General features: G+C 37.2%; 1 protein-coding gene across 5 annotated transcripts in view; it reads right to left on the bottom strand.

The window, feature by feature from the left end:
* The window catches only part of CNTN5 (contactin 5), a 655,782-nt gene that overhangs the window by 459,878 nt on the left and 170,957 nt on the right, over positions 1–24,947 (bottom strand). For 4 of the 5 annotated variants that reach the window (XM_042793009.1, XM_032991061.2, XM_032991057.2 and 1 more), the window contains one exon: positions 6,106–6,245. The exons of the other annotated variant lie outside the window; for it this stretch is intronic. The gene's annotated coding sequence lies outside the window, so the exon portion shown is untranslated. The remainder of the gene's footprint in view (positions 1–6,105; positions 6,246–24,947) is intronic. 5 annotated transcript variants of the gene reach the window in all.

The raw sequence follows: 24,947 nt of genomic DNA, 5'->3' as shown, positions 1-24,947 counted from the left end.
AAAGAAAACTAATTTTAAGTCATATGGATATTTGCAAGACATGAGATTTGTTTTAAAAATACTTCTGAAAACTTGAAATATATATGGATGTAAATCAAAAACAAATACAGGCATGCTTATACAAAGTTAGTTATTCTGAAATGATGTGCCTGTATAAAATGTATAATTAAAATCATGCATGAGAATTATGATCTCTCAACAACTTTTTATTATCAATTTCAGTCCATCACTTTACTGAAAAAAATAATGAAAAATATGGGTATCTTCCTAAACTACCTCTAGCTCAAATATTTCTACAGCTGGCTATCACTCAAATATCTGAATTCCATATAAAATAGTTATAGTTATATAATATCTGAAAAGGCATGGTCAATGATCTGTCTTCAAGACTCAGATGGTTGTCGCTTTGAATATTTGCATTCACTACTCATGAAGTACATATGGTTAACAATATAAGACTTGCTCCTGCTCATTTCTTAGGAAAGGATGGGTGGCTTCCCCAACATTTATCTGCTTGCATCCATCCCCATTGTGAATTTTAGAGTTGTTTTTAACAAACACTGGACCCTGTTTGGACCTAATGGTGTGACAGGCTTGACCCATTGCTGCTTTCCTGAAAAGCATGGTGCCTCCCTAAATACAGACAAGAAGTGGGGATGACACCTCACCCCACTTAGTTTTGGAAAAATAGCTAATCATTCAGCAGTGGCAAGTGGCACCTCCAGTGGAGTGGCTCTGCATGAAGTTTCCTTCCTGGGATTTCTGGTGCTGTACGGTGCAGGAATATTCCCTAATACAAAAATTAAAGCATGCTTTGTGGCAGAGTGAGATAGAAAAGCCACTCTGATAGCAAGTTGGCACAGAAAGTGGAAGTCTTGCTGCCTCGAAATTTGCCTCACATCTAGTGTACTGGTTTAGCCACAAAACAAAATTAAATGAAATAAAACAAAATTAAATGAAACAAAATAAAATAAAATATTTTTGACTGGATCAACCAATTATGCACTGACTGTATAATCTGTAGACCTGCTACAGGGAAGAGAAAGTAGCAAGAAGAGAACTGAACCACATCTTTTGCAGTGATTTGCCATTGCTTAGTCTTTGTTGTAATGTCATACTGATCCCAAGTAACTCAGGATAAAATCTCTTCTTCTTTAGATCACATTGAGATGTATAAAAAATGTCTTCTTGTAGAGAGAGATTTATAGAAAATGTGAAACCTGAATACATGCAATTACTTAAAACTGTGTTTTTATTTTCGCCATTCTGCTATAACAGAAGGCAGAGAACCACTATTAATATGTTACACATTAGATTCTCATAAGTCTGTAGTGAATTGTAAACATATATCACAATTTAATCCATCAAGTTAGGTACTCAGTATTAATGAAAATTTTACTCATATTTGAATACTTCAGGACTGTAGTGTAATAGGACTGCAGATATTAATCTGAAGACTTTTTTTTTTTTTTATATTAACATCATCTTAGTTTTATAGCATTTTAACCTTTGTAAACTAATGCAGTATCAAAATATAAGAGTTCATCACAAAATTAAAATTAAGAAATTTTGTATAACATAAAGTTGAAGTCTTAAAGTAAATAGGTTCAAAGTCTAACTTTCTGATATTCACATTGTTTTTATTGCAAATGCATAGTTCGGAAAGAGGAGAATCACCATAGCCATTTCAGGCCATGAAAATATGAATCTACTCAGAATACAATCATACTCATTGGCAACAAGGTATCAGGCATATAAGCCCAAAATTTTTTAAACCTTCCTTGTAAAATCAGTGATACAATTATCCCTGCTACCTGTGATAACTTTCATGGTTCCCCAGCCTATGTTGCTCTCCCCACATTGAGAAGGAAGTTGTTACTCATGCGAGATGGTTCAGCTGTTAGCAAAGAAGATGCTGAGCTGCCATACTTTACATCCAGCAGGCAAAACTTTTTATATAATATTGAAATTTGAGCCCTTCATATGTGAAACAGACTCCAAAAGAAACTGTTTCTGATTAGAGCAATTACATCTCCAATAGGATTGATGGAATTTTCCACATCTGGCATTTCTAGTTCTATAATCTATAATCAAGGGAAAGCTATGCAGGTGACTTACATACTCAATGCAAGCTTGATCAGTCCTAAGTTAGAAAACAGACTTATATATGGAAAGCCTAACTGAATCATTGGTGTATAGTAAATAACCTTTGGTAATACTCTTAACCTGATATTTGCATTGATATGGAAGAAGTATGATGTATCTAGTATTCCTACATTAACTTAAATGTAGTTAAAAAAAAAAAAAAGACTTTATTTCAAATCTTTTTAAAACATTCAAGATTAAGAATCAGTTTGAATAAACAGTAAACATTTAAAATTTTAGATCCCTCTAGCTCTTCAAAATTAGGTACAAGTAACACACAGGTATCTGAGAAGAAGAACTCCCAGGAAAAGTCTCTTTTAAAAAATTATTTTGTCCCGATCGGAATGGAGAAACATTGAATATTCAAGTAGCCAATGGGAAGATTTCTAGACAATTATTTAATTAAATACAGATTAATTTTTTCATGATAAAAATCATGGTGTATCTGATTTCAAGCTTCCTGGTTCTCAGAAAATTATATTAAAGCTAGAGTTATAAACAATTAGGGTAAAATCTAAAATGATCAGTGTCTGAGACTGAATGCCACTATATGCACATGTGATGAGAGTTTCTCGTTTGCACTTTTATAAGCTCATGCACCCCAAAAGGAATCACAATTCCTGGGAAAAAGCTACATTCATCACCTACACAGCCACAGCTATTTCTCTTTTAGTAAGGAGAGAGCTAGCATGGGTACCTTTAGCTAGTTATATGCTGAAAAAACAACCTGGTCAGATTGGGGGAACTATCCCCACGGAACGTGAACTGGCAGAAGGCCAGAGTCTGAAAGGAAAATTCAAAACCAGCTGCAGCAGAGCAGCAACCCAGACCTAAAGTATCAATTTTCAAAATAATCAAATCATTATTTAGCACATGAAGTACTCAATAATACAATATATTGTTTTATTTGACCTGAATACATTATAATAACCATTAGAAGTGAATTCTGTAAACAATTCTTTTCACCCATAGTTTTAGAGTGAGTAGAATTTCTGGCAGCTACCCAAACAGGTCGCCACGAACAGGATAATGTGGCAATCTGTTATCATTAGCTCTGTTGGAAAGGTTCTAAAGACACTAGAGAGAGTTAAATGACCTGGAAAACTCAGTCTATGGAAAAGTCTATTGTACTCATCTCCGTTATTTCCACCTCTATGCATCACTGGAACAGTGGAACAACATGATTTGCAGCGGTGACAAAGATAAAGGTCATTTTTCTGTTTTTCTTTTATCCAGCGCAAGCCATTTAAGGATTGTTAAATTCTACACATTCAGAAAATGACTAATTCTTGTTAGTTTCTTCCACTCTCTCAGTACGTTAGTGTACTGAAGTCTTCACATTTGGAAGACAATGCAAAGTTGTATTTATGAAAATCACTGTTGATTTTGTCCCTCTTCATCACTACTACAACTGTCAGAATTTCAGATCATCTAAAATAACAATATACAAACCCCCTATATAGCCCATTTTAGTAACTGTTTTTCCTAACTGTTGCAATTTTTCCAGCAAAATTTGAAAGAAAAAGCTGTTCTACAAACATCTATTAAATGCAATGACTATGTCAAGGTCCACACAGTAAAGATAGATGCTATAAAAAGACTGATGTAGCCTGCTCAAAAATATGTATCAGAGAGATTTCTTTTGCTTATGTAAGCTTTGCCGATGTTGTTCCACATTTATCTGAGTGATTAACTTAAAATAAAGAATCAGGCTTTGACATGCACCAGCTATTCTGATATAACAATTGTGTATGTAAGCTTTATTCCAGGGAAACCCGACAAAAGATAAGTCCATAGAAATGAAAGAACAGAAGCAAGGGAATTAACAGAATCTTAGGCAAAAACGTGTTGATCTTTTGCATTTTGGGAGAGGAGGCATGAAAGTGTTCTTGAACCTCAATGCTTCAAGGGACTATAATCAGGAGAGCTGTTTTCCCTAACTTGGCTTTATTTCACACTGTACTTACTGAGAGGTTGAGGGCATGGAGTACCAAAGATATTGTTTTGAGGGCATATTCTTCACCAGTATATAAGCAGCTCCTGGTTAGGCATAAAATTGTGTCAAATCATCTTCCTTCTTTATAGAAGTGGAGTAAAAGACAGTGTGATTTGTGTTTCACTGGAAATTTGTTATTTTTTTACATAGGAAATTCTGTAAGTGAACATTTAAACATTTATAAAGAATGAACCACATGGATTTAAGAAACAGACACCAGACTCAGTTCTGCTCTATTTCAACAGAGGATGAAGTTAATATCATGAACAAAGGCTGTCAGGCCATAAGTTGGTTCTGTCACCTGATATTAAAGTTCTATGTAGAAAGAATATTTACATAAATAATCCTGGTATATTTATCAAAATCGGACTATCAAAAACCTCCAGTCTAAAGACTAACATAATCCTGCATATAGTATACACAATTATTCAGCATATAAATAGTTATTATTTTGAGAAACAGAAATCTGTAGGAGGTTAAATTCTCAAACAAAATTATGGCTTAGCTTTATCTTTACTGTTCTTCGGCAAAAAGAGAAAGGAGAGTGATTTTTCAGTCATAACTTCAGAAAAGAACTCTTACCTCTTCTCTCCTCCTCCTCCCTCTTGCTCCTCAAAGACATTAAAGACACCTCTTAGATGCCAGAATGCTGGCTTTGCATGCACTCAGAGACAAAATGCTTTTTTATATAAAGAATATCTTTCAATAGATCTGCTACTCTATTAAGGATTTTACAGAGAAAACAGGTTCAAATTCACCTGCCAATCTTTCCTATGCTTTTAGTGGTTGCAATACAGTCAAGAGCAGGAAAATGAGCTAAACTGTGTTATATTTAAAATGACACTGTGAATCTATTCATATCAACTTCATCAGTTCTAATTCAGTTATGTCTGTTTGGAGGTCACTGTCTGTCTCATTCTTTACAATGGCTTTCTATTTTTCTGATATGATTGTCAATTAGCTGGGTAGGCAGGTAAAACATCTGACATCCAACCATGAACTATGTGCTTCCAAATACGTTTACAAAGCCACACATTACATTTTAGCAAGCTCTTTATGTTGACCTATTAATAAACCATAGTTTGAGGTTGAGAATAAAGACTCAACTCAAAAATTAATTAGAGGTGCTCTGACCTACATGAACATAAGTCACTCAGCTATTAAATGATGAAGCACACCAGTTAACAGATAACTGCAGACATTTACTCCATCTTATTTCCATCTGTGGCTGTATTCATGATAAATTTAAAGTGAATAGCTATTGTTCATCTGGATAATGTATATCAGATTCAAATGACTCATACATACAGCTGCTATATCACACTAGTTTGTATCACAACAGGCTCTTAATAAGCATATCACTTTTCACATTCACCTGCTTCATTAATACAGATTTGTATTTATTCAAATATTCCAATAAAACATGCACTGTTGGGAACAAACTCTGACTGCCTAACAGAGAGCATTATCCTTGACCCTTAGGTTTGCCTTTGTAAGAACTTACTTGTGATTTCAGATTCCTGTAACAAACCCGACATATTCTAGAACTATAACAAGACACACTGAAATACCTGGGAGGTCAGATCCACAATATAGACTTTGTGTCTATATCTTGTCTATAGAATTTTCCAGAATTAATCAGATGCTATTAAACATGAGACAAAAATTATTTTTAAAAATCTATCCAGTGCATCCAGGTTAAGAGTATATTGCAGAGATTATTTTAAAACATTTACAAGGAGTGTTAAACACTTTCAAGACATAACCTACAAACCCATAGTGAGAAGCATAACAATATTATCCAGAAAACTGGTTTTCTTTTTTTAATCTATGTTCCATTTGTGAGCTTATTCAGGTTAAATCACTGGCAAGAACTTCTGTGTTTTATTTTAAATATATAAAGTAATAAATGCAAGCAATAAAACTCATAAACATATTCCAAAAGTAGTTTAAATATCCACTACCTTAACTCTCCTATTGGCTGTACGGGAGTTGTTCTTCAAAACAGAAATTATCTCCACAGAATAGGTCTTGTATGAGTGAAAACCAATGATGCTCAGTAGCTGAACTGAATTAAAATGTATTAGGACTCCTTTTCAGTAATCTGCGGGGAAGAACAAAAAAAGTTATATGTATATGTAGAGATGTATTTGAAGCTTTAGATCACCCAAACCTTCTTGCATGTGAAGATCTGTTCATTTGATTCTCATGTTTCATCCTTTGTATGTTGCATGACATGGCCATGCTGGTTGACTGTATAAATTAAATCTGAGGTACCTATCTTATTTCAGAATGGATACAGGATTCAAAAGTGGTTTGCTTTTTATGCTGTTAGGACAAAAATGTTATTTCTTACAACAGCAAAAAAAGAAATAGGAATTCAGCTTTCTTTTTTATCTGCTACTCTGTTAAGAAAAGATAGTACTGAGAAAAATTGAAAAGTTATGTTTACATTCATTATTAGCCTTTTATGATTATGTATACTCATCCATAATGTAAAGAATATAAAATAATTTCTGTTGTTTGAATTTAAACCACCTCATGAGTATTTTTCTAAAGATGCTTTCTCATACTATTTTTTTAAAGTGACCTTTTCCAGATAACATGGAATTACAACTTCATTGATTATTTTGTTTTCAAATTATTCATTTGAAATTATGCTAGAGACATTCATCACCACTTAACTTATACAGCATAAGACTTCCTTAAAATAGTTATTGCTTGAACTATCCAATAATTAAGTTAAATTGACAGCAACAGAGAAATCACAACACTTTTAGTAAATTTGAACAATTGCTAACATCCTCAATTAGAAAAGCAAAGAAAAAAAACAAACCAGGAGCACAAAAAAAAACATGCCACTGTTGTGATTACTTAACTTTCACATGAAGACTGAAAACCAGTCTTTTTTTCTGCAGAAGTCCTTATTAACTAGACAGTGAACAAAGTTATATAATTTTAAAGTTTTTCCTTTTTTTCAGTTTTTCTTGTACCCAAACTGAGTTATGTTTTCAGATGTTTCTTCCTTTGACTTTCACAATATTTAGCTTGACTAAAGAAGTCACAATAATGTATTCCTGTTCCAAATTACTCTGTCCTTAAGATATTTTCCTGAGAATGAGACAGCAACTGGGAACTATGTCTATTAAATAGTGTTCGTCCTAGTCAAAATAAAAAAAATAAATAATTAAAAGCCAATTAACTGTCCTAGTCAGTCTTGTCTATGCCATTGCCAGGAAACATATTAGATATTTAAAGTTATTCTACCAAAGGCACTGTGGTAGAACTAACTACCAATTTCATAGCTAATGCACTTCAGAATTATGAACAATATTTCTTCACCGTGTTGGCCTTGAAGTTTGAATTGAAAAATTTACCCAGACCTTGCCTTTGGAAAGGCACTGAATTCAGGGAATGGAGAGTAGTTTTGGCGTACATTGCATATTTTAAGAAAAAGTAAAATAAAAATCAGTGCAAGTGAGAAATTCTGATACTGTTTTCATTAAATTTTTGTAGACCAGCCTAGTGGATAAGAATTTACCTAAGTGGTATTACAGCTCAATCCTGTACTGCTTGAATGATTCAAAGCTGCATCTGCAGTTCAGCAACCATTTAGAATAGTAAAGTAGAGGGAGGCAAAACTGTTCCCCTTCTGTTAGAGAGGGCTCACCTTGTAGAAAACAGTGATATTTTATACAAGTTATGAAGAGAAAGATTACAGAAAACCAGTGATGAAGCCACCATATGGAAAGAGAGGGAATTAGACCTGACTTCATGTTCCCCTATAGTATTTATATGTTTTTTTAATCACTAATGATAATAATCTATGTGAGTAAGGGTCCATGTGGGTAAGCCTACAAATATGCTTGTCCCTGGTCTAAATGTTACTCAAATCACCAAATGATAAAAATTCATGATCTAAAAAACCTTCAAAATCATATTTCATGGCACACTTTTGGCATCCTTAGGAAGGAATATCAGCCCTCCCTCATGTCTGTTAAGTGCCTTTTTGTTAGCAACCATTTAGAGCCATATCCTGAAAGGGGTGAGCCATTACTCATCTTTGAGAGGAACAGTTTCAGCTCCCACCTCCAACAGAAGGATTTCCACACAACAACTATTTATTTCCTTTGACTAAAAGATGAGTCCCTATCAGCCTGTGGATACTGCAGACTTCAGCCATGAAGTATCTCATTTATCTAAAAGGCGGAAATGGCACTAGATACTTCTCTGAATGGAATGGATTCTGTAGCCCAGTGGATAAGATATTGCCACTACTATTAACGTGCCATGGTCTTTGTACTAACTTTGTAAGGCCTCAAGACTAGGGCTTGTCAAGTTTACTTTGTCTGAACTTGCTTTGCCTAGCTAAACTTTGTTGTAGCTGGCAGAGATGTAACAGCAGTTTTTTAAATGATCGGATAACTAAGTCCATTTCATTTTGTTTATGCTTATCCTTCTATGACACAATTTTCATATACATAATAGAAACAAGTAGTTGTTCTGTGTATAATCTAATATTTATGACTAAGATAATGACATAGCATGGAGGAATATAACTGTGTTTTGTGGTTTGAGCCTGGTTGGCAGCCAACCACCACACAGCCACTCTCCCTTCTCTTCCGGCAATAAGAAGGGACAGAGAGCCAGGCTTGGGGTTTGAGATAGGACTGGGATGGGGAAAAATTCACCCTTTAAGGGCACGAGCAAAAGGCAAACTTGTTAGGGGAAGAAAAAAAAAGGTCATAGATTTATTACAGACACCAACAACAACACTTAACAGAGTAGGACAGTGAGAAGCATTGCCACATCTTGAGAACACCTTCCCCCACCCCTCCCTTATACCTCGGCTCGGTTCTGCTCCCAATATCTCCACCTCCTCCCCCAGCGGCACAGGGGCAGGGAATGGGGGATGCAGTCAGTGCTGCCACTTCTTCCATCTTCAGTGGAGGGAGCTTCTGGAACTTGTTCCCCCTGCTCCATTGTGGTCCCCCTCTCACAGGAGACAGTCCTCCACAAACTTTTTCCGACATGAGTTCCTCCCATGGGCCGCAGCGTTCCCCACACTGCTCTGTCATGGGTCACTAACTTTCTCCGACTGGATTCCCTCCCATGGCTGCACCCCTTCCTGAACTGCTCTGGCGTGGGACACTCTGGCATACTGCAATCCTCCCAACACTGAATTACAACAGAGGGTCTACCTTTTCCCACAAGACCTCGGCCTTCTTCAGGCACAGAAACCTTGATCAGCTGGGTGGAAACCACAAGCCATAAATCAGTTTCTGCTCCACTGTAGATCTTCATGGGTGGCAGGGGGGGCTGCCCTGCCGTCTCACCACAGGATATAGGGGGGTCTCTGCTCGGCACACCTCTCCCCTCCTTTCTTCCTCCGTTCCTCCACTGACCATGGTGTTCATGCAGCTGCAGCAACTCCTCCTCACAGGTCCCACTGCTCGTCACCACGTCCCTTCTTAAATATGTTGTCACAGAGGCGCAGCTGATTGACTCAGTTTCCAAACAGAAGTGGAGCTGGCTTGGTATGACAAAAGAGACCTTGAAAGTGGGGATGTAGGATGCAGGGTGCAGTGTAGAGAGGGCAGGCACACAATGATAAGAGAAAGGACACAGGCTGATGATGGAGACCCAATGGCTATAAACAACGCACTAATGGTCAGCTAAAATGATTTTGCAGAGCTGGCAAAATCAACCTTACAGGCAACAAAGAATATGTATCTAACATATGTAAAGTGCACCATAAAGAATAAAGTCACATGAATCACACACTTGAAGACTAGTGAACAAATAGCAAGATGTGAGCATGTTGTCAAATGTAAAAATGTCCCTGTATGAGTCCTAGATGAGGAGGAATAAATCATCCACATGAGTCCCAGTGAAGGACTCTGGATGCTGACAGCTAACTGTACTCTCTCCCCAGACTGAAGCCAACCTTTGGATCCAGGAAATGTTGTAAAACCATAAAAGTGATAAATATCAGCAGTTCTGTGTACGGAAATTTCAATTTCTTCTGCAATACTATTTTTTTAAAATTTTCTATTTCTTTCTTTTTTCTGTAGTAATAACTGAAATAATAAGAATTCTTCAAGTAGACATTTAGGATTTCAATTATATTAACAATAAATTATTGAATTTATATATATCGTGTGTTTCTTTTTTGGCCATAAAAATATCTTGAGCATAAAAATTCCACTTCCTTGCAGCATGTTTTCAAACTAATTCCTAGATGTTATTAAGCTGTTTAATCATTTGCCTGCAGGGTTTACAGCCACACCTGGGAAAGGAAGACATTGCCCTTAAGAATCATGCCATCCTATGGCATTTAATTTGTGTGTATACACGTATATACACACATATGAATATATATATGTTGGGAGGGTTTTTTGTAGTGGAAATTAGAAACAAAGATAGAAATTCTGTATTGAAATAATGCCAGATCATTTATCTTAAGTATGATTTGCACTTAACTTTTCTGTTTCCTTGAGTTTCTTTCTCTTGTGTTAGTTACAGAGGTTTATATCCATGAACTGTTTGACTCTGTGTGTGTACAATAAAAACTCTCACTGTGTGCTCATACATATCCATATATATTAATATTCTTTTATTTTTAGACTGATTTAACATGAAGTAACAGGAATAATTTATCTGGGTTTTTTGCTACTAATGTTCACAGATTTAATTTTTTTTTTTTTTTAATAAAAATAAATATGCATTATTTTCAGCTTTGAACTGAATGTCAGAAAAATAATTGTGCAAAATAGGTTGCACAATAACATGGAAGTATGAGACATTAAAAGAAAAAGAACCACAATTTATTCAAACTTCTTATTAGATAGAAACATCTGCAGATCACTGAATTCCACAGAAGGTGGGCTAGACATTAGGTTTCAGTAACTGGAAGAAACAATAAATCACAGCTTTTACTTTTACAGCCCATTACACCCAAAGGTCTAAAACCTTTCTGTAGTTATTTGCAAGCCTCAGAGTACTCCAGTTGCAGAGTCTTACACTTTCCAACTTTCTGTGACTGATGCTATACTACAGAGTGAACAGGAAATTAAAGTAGAAGAGAGGTGTAAAATCAGTATCCACAGAAATATTATGCAGGAAAGCTGTGAAGAATAGCTCACTGTAGGGCTTTGCAGTCTTGCAGTGAACCTCAGACAAGACAGATTACATTCTCATTAATGACCATTTAAGAATCAGTGAATTTTTATATGTTAGGAAGGAGAAGCAGTGATAAAGTTATTAATATTGTGGAAGGGCAAAGTAGGAGAGGAAAATAGCGAGGTAATAGGTTTGGGGAGATATTTGATTGAGACCTGCTCTAGTTAGCTAGAAAAAAATAGCTTGGGAGGTGTATAGATCTTTCTCCTGGTTTTGACCTCTCACGGGAAAGTTATTCCCTGTTAAAGTTTCATTCTGTGTAGAAGTGCAAAATCCTTCATTTTTCCTTAAAATATCCTGGAAACTGACTTGCCCTTCTGCATTTATTAAACAAATCTACTGCTTCTGATGCAGCACAGTTCAGAAATACAGTTAACTTTTGCTCACCTATTCAGTAATTCCACTTTTCTTCTTGAAGTAGCTAAACCACATCTTCCTCTCACTTCATTTAGCCTCTTTCCTATTATGTAAAATGGGCCCACAGTTCCTAGTTAATTCAAAAACGTGTCAGAGCAACATCAGCTATGTGCAAGAAAGAAGTTTCTCTAAGACTAATGCCTTCCACATTGAACTAGAGGAAACTCCAGACATCTTTAGACAGTTTAAGAGGGTCTTGCTATCTCTGTCTATACTACAGGCAAGAGGTTTCTGTTATGCAACCAGGCTACCTGGGGCCTGCATGGCAGACAGCACCATCCTCAGCAAACACAGTTTCCATTAAAATCAAAGACGATTGTGTTCCTAAATGTCCTCTGGGAGACTTTGTACTGTAGGTTGCACTGAAGATTATGCTTACAACAAAAAAAAACAAGTATTTCCACTGCATATGTGTGTTTCAAGACTTCTTTTGAATTCTTAGTGCAATGTTTTCCATTTAGTATCTTTTTCTTCTGCTTTTCTGCTTCAATCTATTTCTGGTACCGTACAGTCTTCATAGGTGAAGATTAAAAGGGAAACTTAGAAACTAAAAGCCAAATTCTGCAGTTGTGAGAAATTGTTATTTGCAGACACAAGGCTAGCAGGCACAAGGGAATGATATATATCACATAGTGAGTGGAAGGTTATGATCCTCAAAGTGATTTTTAGCCTGTTCACTCTAGTTATTAGACTTGACCTCTAGGAAAATTTTTACAAAGTCTGTGAATCTAAGAATTTCTTTTAAGTATATGCATACTCTCTGGAGCTCAATAATTTTTAAAAAAATTAATTTCTTAATAATTTTTAGTCTGATAGGGGTGTACAGTATTATTCGAGTCTTTAAACATATAGCAACAGATCCATCTTTAAATTTAAAGGATGTCTTGGTATTGAGAAGTACTTTTGTATTGTCTATTGACATACACCTTCCTTCTACAAGCTTCAGAAACAGTAGGCATGATTCCAGAATAGTCCTTCTTCCCAATCTGCATTATAATAACAATAATAATGGTGACTGTAATATCTGCAACACCTGTCACTGGTGTTCTCTGCAGTGTATCACATTTTTTTAACAGTAGAAGTAAATGTCTATTTTCCAGAAGGAAAAACATGAAGATATGAACTGGCAAGTAAAAGGTCACCAGCAGCCAATGACAATAAAGATGAAGGTGATAATAAGCATTTCCAGTAAACTGTAGAGTTCAGGAACAGAAGAACCTGATTGCTTAGATCCAGATTTTGAAAGAACATAATTCTACTGCAGGAGATACTTCCAAGCCTTATACATGAAACTTTGAGAACACACACTCAGCTCCAAAAGAAGATAATTTGCCCAGTGGGCAAATGCTTGCAGGTGGTGTAATATTTAGCTTCTGTTTCCTCTTTCTCTAGCATCATCAGAGAAGCCTGTAGAAGGTGAATAACAAGTGCTGTGTGTTTGGGATTTTATTCTAAGTAGTAACTAATACTATAACTTTGGGATGTGAGCAGCCAGAAAGGTAGCCTGGTTAGAAAGGTGTAAAATACTAACAAAAGAAGATGGCTGCCAATCTGGAATCTGTGAGCCTGGGAACTAGGCCTTGGGACTAAAAACATTCTAGAAAAATGCAGCTGGCCTCTTTCAAGTACAGGTGGGGAACCTAAAAGCAGGTGACATCCTGAGATACCATCACTAAGCACAAAACCCAAGAACCTGTAATAGCAACTTACTGTCCCAAAAAGTGGAAGCGGTCTGGAAAAATAAAATTGGTCTGAAAGAACAGAGGCATCATCATGTACTGGTTGTTCCAGATGAAGAATAGACATTAACAGCATCTATTGGCTGCTCAAAGTGGTGATGTCCTCATACCCTTTTATGTCTCTACAATATAAAAAAGACTTAACTTCTACTGAAAATGGGGTCTGTCTCTCAGATAACTTCCCATGCTGTACATATTTTTTCTTTCCTAAACAAGTTGAATTCTGCACAAATGATGTCTGGCTGATTCCAGACTCTGTGACATGGATCATTTTTGAAGTGAGTCTCTGTCTGTTACCTTATTGGTTCCTACTTTGGGGACACTTTGGGGGTTGGTTCACTTTTTCTTCCTACCTCTAGAACGGTTGGGTCCTTCTTGGTGACCAGTTTGTCCATCACTTTTGGGATGGTTTGTCCCTTTCTGAAATCTAATTCACTTGACACTGGTATATATACATATAAGTAATATATCATAAGTGTACCTGCTGTTATATTGGTGATAAGCTGCTTCACTAATGATAAATTTGTAATAACCTGTAATAGTTATTGTTTGTTATACTACTGTTGCTATATGATTGATTGCTTCTGTTATTGACTGCTGCCATATTATTGATTTATACTATATTATAGATTGCTGATAGTAATTTATAATGACTGGAGATATATATATTAACTTTATTAATCATATGTATATTGGCTAGTGGTGATTTTTGTGATAGTATTCTTGTTAGTGGTGATTTGTGTGGTATTCGTGATACTCTGTAATATAGAAGAGAAATTTAGAGAATAAAAGCCTTCACCTTCTTGTGTTTTATGGAATCCGACAAACCCACAGTAGCAATCCTTATACATGCACAGCCTTTTAGGTCATGACACTTTGCTACTGAGTTTAGTCTCACATTTTTTCATGTATATTGTAATATGTATTATCATAGCATAATCTCCCCTAAGTGCCTTCTCATGCAACTAGTCTTGCTCTAATTCAGTGAAAAATAGATACGCTGATTTTAGAAGGAAATTTTGGGCAAGTTCATTGGCCAAATCTGTTACCAAACTCCACTCCAACTGGAGCTTTGTGTTCACAGACAGGGCTGTATTGCTGCACCTTTCTACCAGAGATGATGTTTCTGCTGGCACTGCTGCTGCTTTATGTCAGTAAAATAATACATTTTGGAAACCAGCACACTATCATTGCTGGTTATCAATGCAAGTAACCATCTCATGATGACCTCTGAGCTCAACTTCTGTTACATCTGTTTTCTCGGATTCTTTTTAATTGTGGCAAAGTACTTATTTTCAAGGATAATTAACAGGATGCTTTCCTTCACTTTTGTATCCACAGATGATTTTTCACAGATGTATGTCACTTTCTAGGAGGACAATTCTTTTTTACTTTTTTTTTTTTTTTTTTTTTTTTTTGTTACTCATAAGATACTCAACAATGTGGATCCATGTGCAGTGAAAACTGACTGAATCTTGTTTGTGAGAAGTCCTGGCAAATAGCCACAGTCTATCAAACTGAGTCTAAGTTTCAGCTGGGTTATTTCCATCTGGTCTTGTTTGTAATGCTTCCAGCATGTGTAACTTAATAATACTAACATCTCTGAGTAAATGTCTTATTCTATAATACGAGCAATTCTAAAAGATTTATAAACATTCCCAATCAACAGATGTTGTGAAGCCTATTATTTTCTATTTGCAAATAGTGGAATCAGAGAATAGTATTTTTCAATGCAACATTTAAAAAAAAATTCTTGAAATTGCCTGGGGTTTCAAGATATTGACTTTGAAACACGTTAATATTATCCTGACTTTTTAATATGTCAAGCACCTGCAGTTCTCACTGGATTTAACTGCTGCTCTCTGTGTTGAGCACCTCTCAGAACAGAACTCTGTAGTAGGTAACAAAATGAAGACACCCAAATTTTGTGCAGACGGTTGTAAATTTGGACCTCCTAAGTGATTTGCACAAAGTCAAACAGTGAGTCACAACCTAAACAGTAAAAGAAATTAAGTCTTCTGCCTGTCTCTGCACTTTACTTTGGAAACATGCTGCTTCTCACATAGCAGAGTTCCTTCAATTAGAGTGGTTTATTAAAGATACAAGGAAAAGAGCATTACTTAATAAGTCACTACAAGAAAATAGGTAATGCACGAGTAAAGATCAGACAATATACAGTGCCTGTAACTAAACAGAGTAAGGATAAAAGGTAACTGAACTGTTCTCTGATACAGAAAAAGGTACTGAGGTGTAGCATCATGATAACTGCAGAATGAAGAAAACTCAGCTGCTAAATAGCAGCCATTTTGGCTTTGCTATGTCAATTAGAGCATTTTTTACTCAAGCCAAGATAAGATTAAGTTGCCCTGACAATTGATACATAGATGTCAAAGTTCTGTGGAAATTAAATATAAGTGAAATAAATAAGATAAAAATCAGAGATATATTTTAGGGCCAGTCATATAAGAATTTAAGGAAGATGAGCAGAGCACATTTCAAAATGTTATGGCAACACACATGAATGTCTGCACACAGACATTCCTTTCACTGACTCCTTAAGAGGAGCCCAGATGACTAGGCTAATGTCTGAAGGACCCTCCATCACGCTGAGACCATTAAGTGCCCACAGTTGTCCTCTTGTCACCATTCCCACATGGTCCTGTGTTTCAAATCCCAGTTAGGTTGCAGCTAGTGCAACTGTTTGACTGAGAGAACCCATTAGAGCTTTCTTTCTCCTCATTGCTCGTATTCTGAAAATCTTCCTTTCTGCCCTTCTTCTATTCCTCCATTTCCCCTTCCCTTGCTTCTTTCAATTAATCTTAGAAGTTCATCTTCTCTAATAGAGGCTAAAGTAAAATGCGGGGGGGGGGAGTGGATGAAACTGGGACAGAACAGGAAGACTGCTAGACTGCTATGTCTGGAAAGAATTCTTTACAGATTCAGATAAAGGTGCCTGGCTCAACTAAGCACATGTCAGTGTCTCTATGTGCTTTTCATGCTTTGCCCTTTTTTTTAAAAAAAATATCTTTGTGGTTTCCAAGTCAGTAACGTTCTTCCTATTAGTGCTGGAACACTCTTGAATACTCAGACTTGCTTTGATATGTTATTGAAAAAGTCACTATGTTCCTAGTGCATGGAGAAATATTACCAAGTAAAAAGATCTCTTAAACTCATCTTGAGACACAAGTCATAACAATATTTATAATATCAATGTGCTAACAACATACAGACTACTCAGCGAACTACAGGCTGTTCAGCCTCACCTTGATCTCTGGGAAGGTAATGGAACAGCTAATCCTAGAAACCATTTCTGGACACATGAAGGACAAAAAAATCATCAAGAATAGTCAGCATAGCTTTACCAAAAGGAAGTCATGCTTGACCAGCTTGATAAACTTCTCTGATGAAATGACTGGCTTGGTAGAAGCGTGGAAAGCAGTGAATCATAGAATGAATCATAGAATACCTGGTTGGAAAGGACCTCAAGTATCACCTGGTCCAACCTTTCTTGGCAAAAGCACAGTCTAGACAAGATGGCCCAGCACCTCGTCCAGCCAGATCTTGAAAGTGTCTAATGCTGGGGAGTCCATCACTTCCCTAGGGAGACTATTCCAACCACTGATTGTTCTCATGGTGAAAAATTTTCCTCTTGTATCAAAAAGGAATCTTCTCAAGAGTAGCTTGCACCTATTATCCCTCATCTTTCCTGCGTCAGTCCTTGTGAAAAGGGAGTCTTCATCTTCTTTGTAGCCACCCTTTAGATTCTGGAACATGGTGATGAGGTCTCCCCAAAGCCTTCTCTTCTCAAGGTTGAACAAACACAATTCTTTCAGCCTTTCCTCATTTTTGTATTGTGGGGACCAAAACTGAACACAGTATTGCAGGTGTGACCTGACAAGCACTGAGTAGACTGGGATAATGACTTCTTTATCTCTGCTGCTGATGCCTTTGTTGATACAACTCAGCATCCTGTTGGCTTTCTTTGCCATTGAGGCACACTTATCACTCATGTTGAGCTGCTTGTCCACCAGGATCCCCAGCTCCCTTTCCACAGCGCTGCTCTGCAGCAGGTAGATCCCAGTCTGAGCTGCACTCCTGGGTTATGTTTTCCTAGGTTCAAGACCTTACACTCATCTGTGTTGAACTTCACAAGGTTCTTGTTAGCCCACTCCTCCAGCCTATCCAGGTCTTCCTTCAGGGCAGCTCTCCCTTCCTAAGAGTCCACTTCCCCACACTGGTATTGTCAGCAGACTTCATCAGGGCACACTTGATCCCATCATCCAGATCACTTATGCAGATATTAAACAGTGTTGGGCCCACTACTGGGGGACCCCACTTGTGACAGATTGCCAGTTTGAAAAAGAGCTATTTACCACCACCCGCTGGGTGCAGCCTGGCAGCCAGTTCCTCACCCACTGCACAGAACACTTATCTGGACCGTAACTCATCAGTTTCTCTAGGAGGAGGCTGTGGTGGATCATACTGGAAGTCTTAGAGAAATTCAGGTAGACAATGTCCACTGCTTTCCCCACATCAGCTGATCAGGTTACTTTGTCACAGAAGGCAATTGGGTTTTCCAGCACAATTTGCCCTTGGTGAATCCGTGATGGATTCTCAGACATATGCTTCATTTGACTTGTGATAGCCCATTGGATATTTTCTACGCGGACTTCAGTAACACCTTTAACACTGTCTGCCTTAAGATCCTCACAGACAAGCTTCCGATGTATGGACTGGATGAGCAGACACTGAAGTGGACTGAAAACTGGCTGAATTGTTGACCCCAGAGCTTGGTGATCAGCAGGTAACTGTCCCGATCCGATATCAGGGAGGGTTCTTAAACGATCCCAAGAGCGAGATTAAGACATAAATGAGGTCAGATGCCGTACAACCTTGTGAACCTTATTAAACAAGCAACTGATAGTAGTGACAGGAGAGGGAGAAAAAGGAAGAGAAAGTCAGAATCCCTAAGCTAGAAAGCAGTAGAGATGCGGCAAGACTAAGTACCACCACCACGACTCCAGTGATGTTCTGCTGGCTCAGTCTCAGTGCCGGCGATGGTGTTCCAAGCTCCAAGCTCCGCTGAAGTCTCCACTCACCCCAGAGGCCCCCAGCCCCGCTTTGACGCAGTCCTTTTACTGCCTCTGTCCCCACAATTTCTCAGAAAAGTCCACCCATTTCCACAGAGCTCATTGTCGCCCCGTGGTCTTCCATGCGCGCATGCCCAGGTGTTCACGGTGGTCTTGCAGGCAAGGGTGCGCATCTTCCTCACCTCCTCCACGCGGCTCGTGTGCAGGTGCAGCTCGGCAGGCACTGCAGGGGTGTTGTTGCTTTAGCTTTGGGCGGACGTCGTGGTTTCATTGGGGACTATTCTTCACCTTCCCTCTGCGTCAACAGGATGCTGAGGCCAGGAAGTGGTAGTGGTGCAGCAGAAATGTTGAGACACACAGAGTCCAACACAGTCCCTTACTGTAACATCTAGTTGGAGGCCAGAAACTGGCAGTGTACCCCAGGGGTCAATACTGGATCTAGTCCATTTTGATAACTTCATTAATGACTTCTATGATGGGGCAGAGTGTTCTCTCAACAAGTTTTCAGATGATACAATACCAGGAGGAGTGGCTGATGCACCAGACAATCATACTGCCATGTAGAGGGACCTCGACAGGCTGGAGAAATGGGCTGACCAGGATCCTCATGAATTTCAAGAGGAAGGGCAAAGTTCTGCTCCTGGGGGGGAACAACCCCAGGCACCAACATATGCTTGGGACCACCCAGCTGGAAAGCAGCTTGGCAGAAAAGGACCTGGAGATCCTGGTGGACACCAGGTTGAACATGAGCCAGCAATGGGCCTTTACCACAAAGGTGACCAATGGTATAATGGGCTGTATTAGGCAAACTATTCCCAGCAGATCAAAGGAAGTGACCCTTTCCCTCTCCTCAGCTGTGGTGAGGCCACACCTGGAGTGCTGTGTCGAGTTCTGGGCTCCCCAGTAAAAGAGACATGGACATACTTGAGAGAGTCCAGAAATATGCCATGAACATGATTCATCATAGGACTTTCCTCCTATGAGAAAAAGCCGAGAGATCTGGAACTATTTAGCCCAGAGAAGAAAAGGCTCCAGAGGGATCTTATTAATGTATCAAAATGCCTGAAAAAAAGGTGCAAAGAGGATGGAGCCAGGTTCTTTTCGGTGGTGCGAAGTGGGAGGACCAGAGGCAATGGGCACAAAATAAAACACAGGAGGTTCTCTCTGAACATCAGGAAACACTTTTTTACTGTGAGGGTGACTGAGCATTGGAACAGGTTGCCCAGAGAGGTTGTAGAGTCTTCCACCTTGCAGATATTCAAAAATGACCTGTACATGGTCCTGGGAAATCAGGTCTATGTGGCTCAGAGGTCCCCTCCAACCTCAAACTTTCTGTGTTTCTGTGATTCTGCGATTCTGGGATTTTGTGAATATTTATTTAGAAGTAGCCCATGCTTCATTATTTTATCGAAATTTATACATTCACAAACATAAAACTAATATCAAAGTCTTTCTTTCAGTTTTGAACCAATATCTCTTGTGTGAGCAGGCAAAAAAAAAAGAAAGTGATATTAAACTGACAAGTTTTGCACTGTAATCTAAAATGGGCTATCCATACCATCTATCCTTAAGAACATTAGTGTCAAGGTTTAACTCCAGTAGACACCTATGCCTTCCCCATGGGGAAGAGATTTGGAAGGGTAGAAGTGAGAAAACTCATGGGTTGAGATAAATACAGTTTAGTAGGTAAAATAAAAGCTGTGCACACAAGCAAAGCAAAATAAGGAATTCATTCACCACCTCCCACTGCCAGGCAGGTATTTAGCCATCTCCAGGAAAGCAGGGCTCCATCACACGTAACAGTGACTTGGGAAGATAAATGTCATAGCTCTGAATATCCCCCCCACCCTTCCTCTTTCTCCCCCCAGCTTTTACTGCTGAGTATGAAGTCATACAGTATGGGTTATCCCTTTGATCAGTTGGGGTCAGCTGTCCCAGCTATGTTCCCTCACAACTCCTTGTGCACCTCCAGTGTACTCGTTAGTAGGGCACTCTGAGAAGCAGAAAATGGGTTGACACTGTGTCAGCACTGCTCAGTAATAACTAAAACCTCCCTGTGTTATCAACACTTTTCACCACCAATCCAAAACATGGCACTATACCAGCTTGTACGAAGAAAATTAACTCTACCCCCACCCAAAACCAGTACAATGTTAGCCCAATATGGCTTTTTAGGCTTCCCTATGGTTAACAAAGGCAAAGAAGAGAGTAATTTACATTAGGAACTACATCAGCAGAGGAGGACGAGATCAGTATATCAAAGTGTTAGTTGAGTTCTCTACTTGAATATGAGAAGCTACATATGGCCCATGGGGTAGGTTAGTCTGTATTGAACATCCCTATCACACATGTGCTTTGAAACTGTCCAAAGGACTGGCAGTTGGTCCTTGTGTCCCCATTAGGAGCTGGAGAGCCTTTTCTGCCCTTTTAGAGTGGAATTACCCATTTTATGTCCTTAAAAATAAATATATTTTGTATATCAGAACTGCACTGTAAACCACATATAGACACAAAGAAGTATGGTCAAGGTATTTACATCAAAACTGCACTAGTGTTTTGAATCAAAATGCTGATGTATTCTCTTTTCTCTCCCTTCCTCTTCCCTTTGTTTTCCTTTTCCTCTCTTATTTTACTCTCCTCCTCTCCTCTCTTCAACAGGGGACCTCTCATAATTGACTGACAGTTCCCAAGGAAGAGAATTATTTCCTGAGTAGCTGAGCTTCTAACACGGAACACTATATCATGCTTAACAATTATCATCAATATTTATAACACTTTTATGTACAACAAGTTGAGTCACATTAGCAGACAGGAATGAAATCTACATAGATTCATTGTAAGAATTGTGAAGCAGTAACAGCAGGTCATCTGCTTAAAATTCGAGTTGCATCCCTCTTGAAAGGAATTGCCTCTTTAACCAGTTTCTCCTTTCTGAATGATAGACTCACTGGCTTTTTAAAATGTCGTCGTCTTACTCTGGATACACGAATAGAAAATTTTCCAAATTTTGATTTTGACTTTGATAAGGAAGGAGAAATATGTTAGATTTTGTTCTGAATACACTTGAGGATGGGGTGGGGAAGCTAACATTTAATATATTTGATTATTGGACTTGGGGAATTTTCTACTTAAATTTGCCATAAGAACATTGAAGAAAATACTGTCAAAAGAAAACACTTACAGTTGTATGAAAAGACTCATAAAGATGCAACAATTATTACATTTATGTAACATAAATATTTGTAACATATTAATTTCAGAATGTAAACCTGGAATGCACCTGCCCCTAGACAAAATTGTCAGAAATCACCTTAGCAAATTACTGTTCCTCATATGAATATTTGTCCTTATCTTTTTTAAAGATATTGACCAGTCATTGTTGCATAGGATGAGCACACATCTCTTTTTATCCTATATAAGTGAAGAAGCAATTTGTGTGAAAAATTAAAATAATTTGAATTTATAGTGACAACACATAATAACAGTTTTAAAGTGAGCATATATAGAAGTTTGTTTAGATGTGTGCTCATGCAGGTACAAAACTACAAAAATTACTACAGCTATATCTCAACTGAAAATTAGTATTGCTAAAAAAAAAGTAAAAGCTATAATAAAGGATTTTCTGTATGGGTCTTTCTACAAACACCAGAATAACCATTAATCACCAGAAAAAATGAACCTATTCCTGAGACCACATTTCATCTAAACAGATTGTTCTATCTAGACATGACTTTCTGTATTGAGTATTTTTCTAAAATCATTATTATTTAAATAAACATGCTATTTATTATCACAAACCTAAAATATAGCATTATATGATTTTTCATTATTCCAACAACCAGTACATAAACCATAGTACCACACAGGTTACAAGGTAGCTAACAATAGCTGTGGACTGAGTTAATGAATGATCATGTGTTCACAAAGGGATGACCTTTTCCTTGACTTAAGAAAATATTTAGTTATGGATTTTAGCAAATAACAACAATTTAATGTGCACATATGAAGTTAAATTGAAGTAGTTAAGAATTTCAAATACAATCTAAAAGGGGAATTGATTTTGGTATTCCTTTAAAAGCAAGCTAAAATTTGTACTACACTCTTCAATTAACCCTGAATGAATTAACATCTTTTCATTAGACTGGAGTCGAAGCAGTATAAGGACTGTCTTTGAATGGAATATAACACAGAATAGTGCCAATACTCGGATGAAAACATGATTTGCTCAATATTACCCCATAAATCTATATTAAGATTACTGTGACCTTTGTAATGTGTGAAGAATTGCTTTTTTCTCTACTTCCTGTACTTGTATAAATAGAACTAACCGGAGTTTAGGTATCATCCATATTCAGCACTGGATAAGTACTATGGATCTAACCAAATTCAAAGCATGTACCTTGTTTTGGCCAAACCAGTTCTAATTTGAAAGCAGGTTTGCTTTGCCTTGTCATATATATGGATCATCTTTCACTCTGTCAATTGCCATTTGAAATTCTCTAAATTCATAACACTTCTTTTTCCTTAGATCCATTGTGGGGAGAGATGTTAAAATACATATAACAGCATAAAATTCTTGTTTTAAATTCGAAATATGCAACTTATGTTCATTATCTGATTTTTTCTCTTTCAGAATGTCCTGAGATTATATGATTTTTAAGTAATAGTTTTCTTAATTAATGGCAGAATACTAAGTATGTGAGATAAAATTTTATATGGCTATAAAGATGTTTCTTTCAAATTGTATATTTAGACAGATGATCTTAACATTGCATTCAATTTCTTACTTCTTATGCATTTATTCCTTTAGCTCTTTTTGGAAGTCAAAAGTAAAGAAAAATAAATTAAAATATCTCAAATCCTGACCCTTCAATTGCAGCTAATCAAGGTAAACACTGGGTTCCTCTTTTCTGACTTTAACTGAATTGAAGGGTGGCCTGTAAGATGTGTTTCATGCTTTTTCAACTCAGTCTCAAGACACTTCAGAAAAAGGGGTAAGTCTTCAAAAATTATTTCTTCCAGTTAGTCAAAACAGACATGATTATTTTTATGGGAGGTTTTAGAAATTAATATCCTTTAAGGGTGGTAACAGCATTATATGCTGACAGGTTATCACTTTCCAGCTCCACCGAGGAAAATATGATCATTTTTATTCCCTAAAGGGAAATGCACTTAATTAGAGCAGGCTCAATGTATATATGCTGACAGTTATCTGCAATATAAATTTTGAGGTTTAAGTCAATGGAAAACATAAAACCTAAGTAGAAAATCACTTCTGAGTTTCAAAAAATTTTAGAAACATTAACTAAGCTCAGTTTTTCAATTAGGTGAAATCTTAATAACTTGTAGTACTTATTTTCTTTAATTTTCATGAAGCTTTGTGAAACAGCCTATGGCAATACATGTGCCAGTTTTTAGGTCAAATGAATTTGCAAAGACAAAGAAAATGCAGGAGTAGAACGTAACTGTTCTTAAAACTGGCAACTGTGAAAACCTAAATATAGACCCAGCACATTTCTGTAGCAATGCTAAAACTTTATAGCAAAACAGATATATTTCTTGCACAGTGTTATCACAGAATCATTGAACACCAAGTTGGAAGGGACATCAAGGATAATCTGGTCCAACCTTCTGGCAAAAGTACCCTGTACCGTGGTTATATAGACATCTATCTATGTACTCATACACTTATCCTCTGTCTCTTTTTCTCTATATGTCTTGCAAGACTGAACCAGTATTCATTGCCCTAATAAAATTAATGTACTGTAAAATTTTTTGTGGAGTCAGTGAATGAACTGATTCCCAGGGAATATTAATTCCTTTTAATATTTTCAGAAATAACCTAGAATTTCCTCGCAATATGTGTTTTCAGACAAAAACAATGTTGAGGCAAAGCTTGAGAAAATTCATACAAACTGAATAATGATAATGCAAAACAATGTAACAGAAATGGGACTTAAAAATATTTTTTATAAAAGCATTCTACTAAATTCTGAAACAAATATATTTCAGTGTAATTCCTAAGAAAGCTAAACCAAGAAAAGCTGAAATCTGAAATGCAAATGGTGAGTTTTGGAAATCAAAGCCTCTGGGATAAGAATTAAATCTTAAATTTCCTGTTCTGTCAAGGAGGCCTTGTGTGACCTTGTGCAAATCAAGAGAGACCTGACATCTACAGATCTGTCCTCTCCAGCTAGAGTACTGAAATAGAAAGTGCAAAACTCGCATGTGATGCTGGTATCTAGTCTCTTCAGACTTCAAGACCTATTGTATTAATACCTGGTGATTTCTGTTAATACCTAAATGGGATCTGAACAGCTTTGAGAGTCTGAAGTTAAGCCTTATTTGAGCAGCAGATTGGCATAGGTGATCTCTCTT

Source organism: Tyto alba, unplaced genomic scaffold (assembly GCF_018691265.1).
Source record: "Tyto alba isolate M040663 unplaced genomic scaffold, T.alba_DEE_v4.0 Super-Scaffold_2, whole genome shotgun sequence".
Classification (NCBI taxonomy): domain Eukaryota; kingdom Metazoa; phylum Chordata; class Aves; order Strigiformes; family Tytonidae; genus Tyto; species Tyto alba.
Note: the sequence above shows the minus strand (reverse complement) of the source record. Positions and strands in the feature narration are given on the sequence as shown.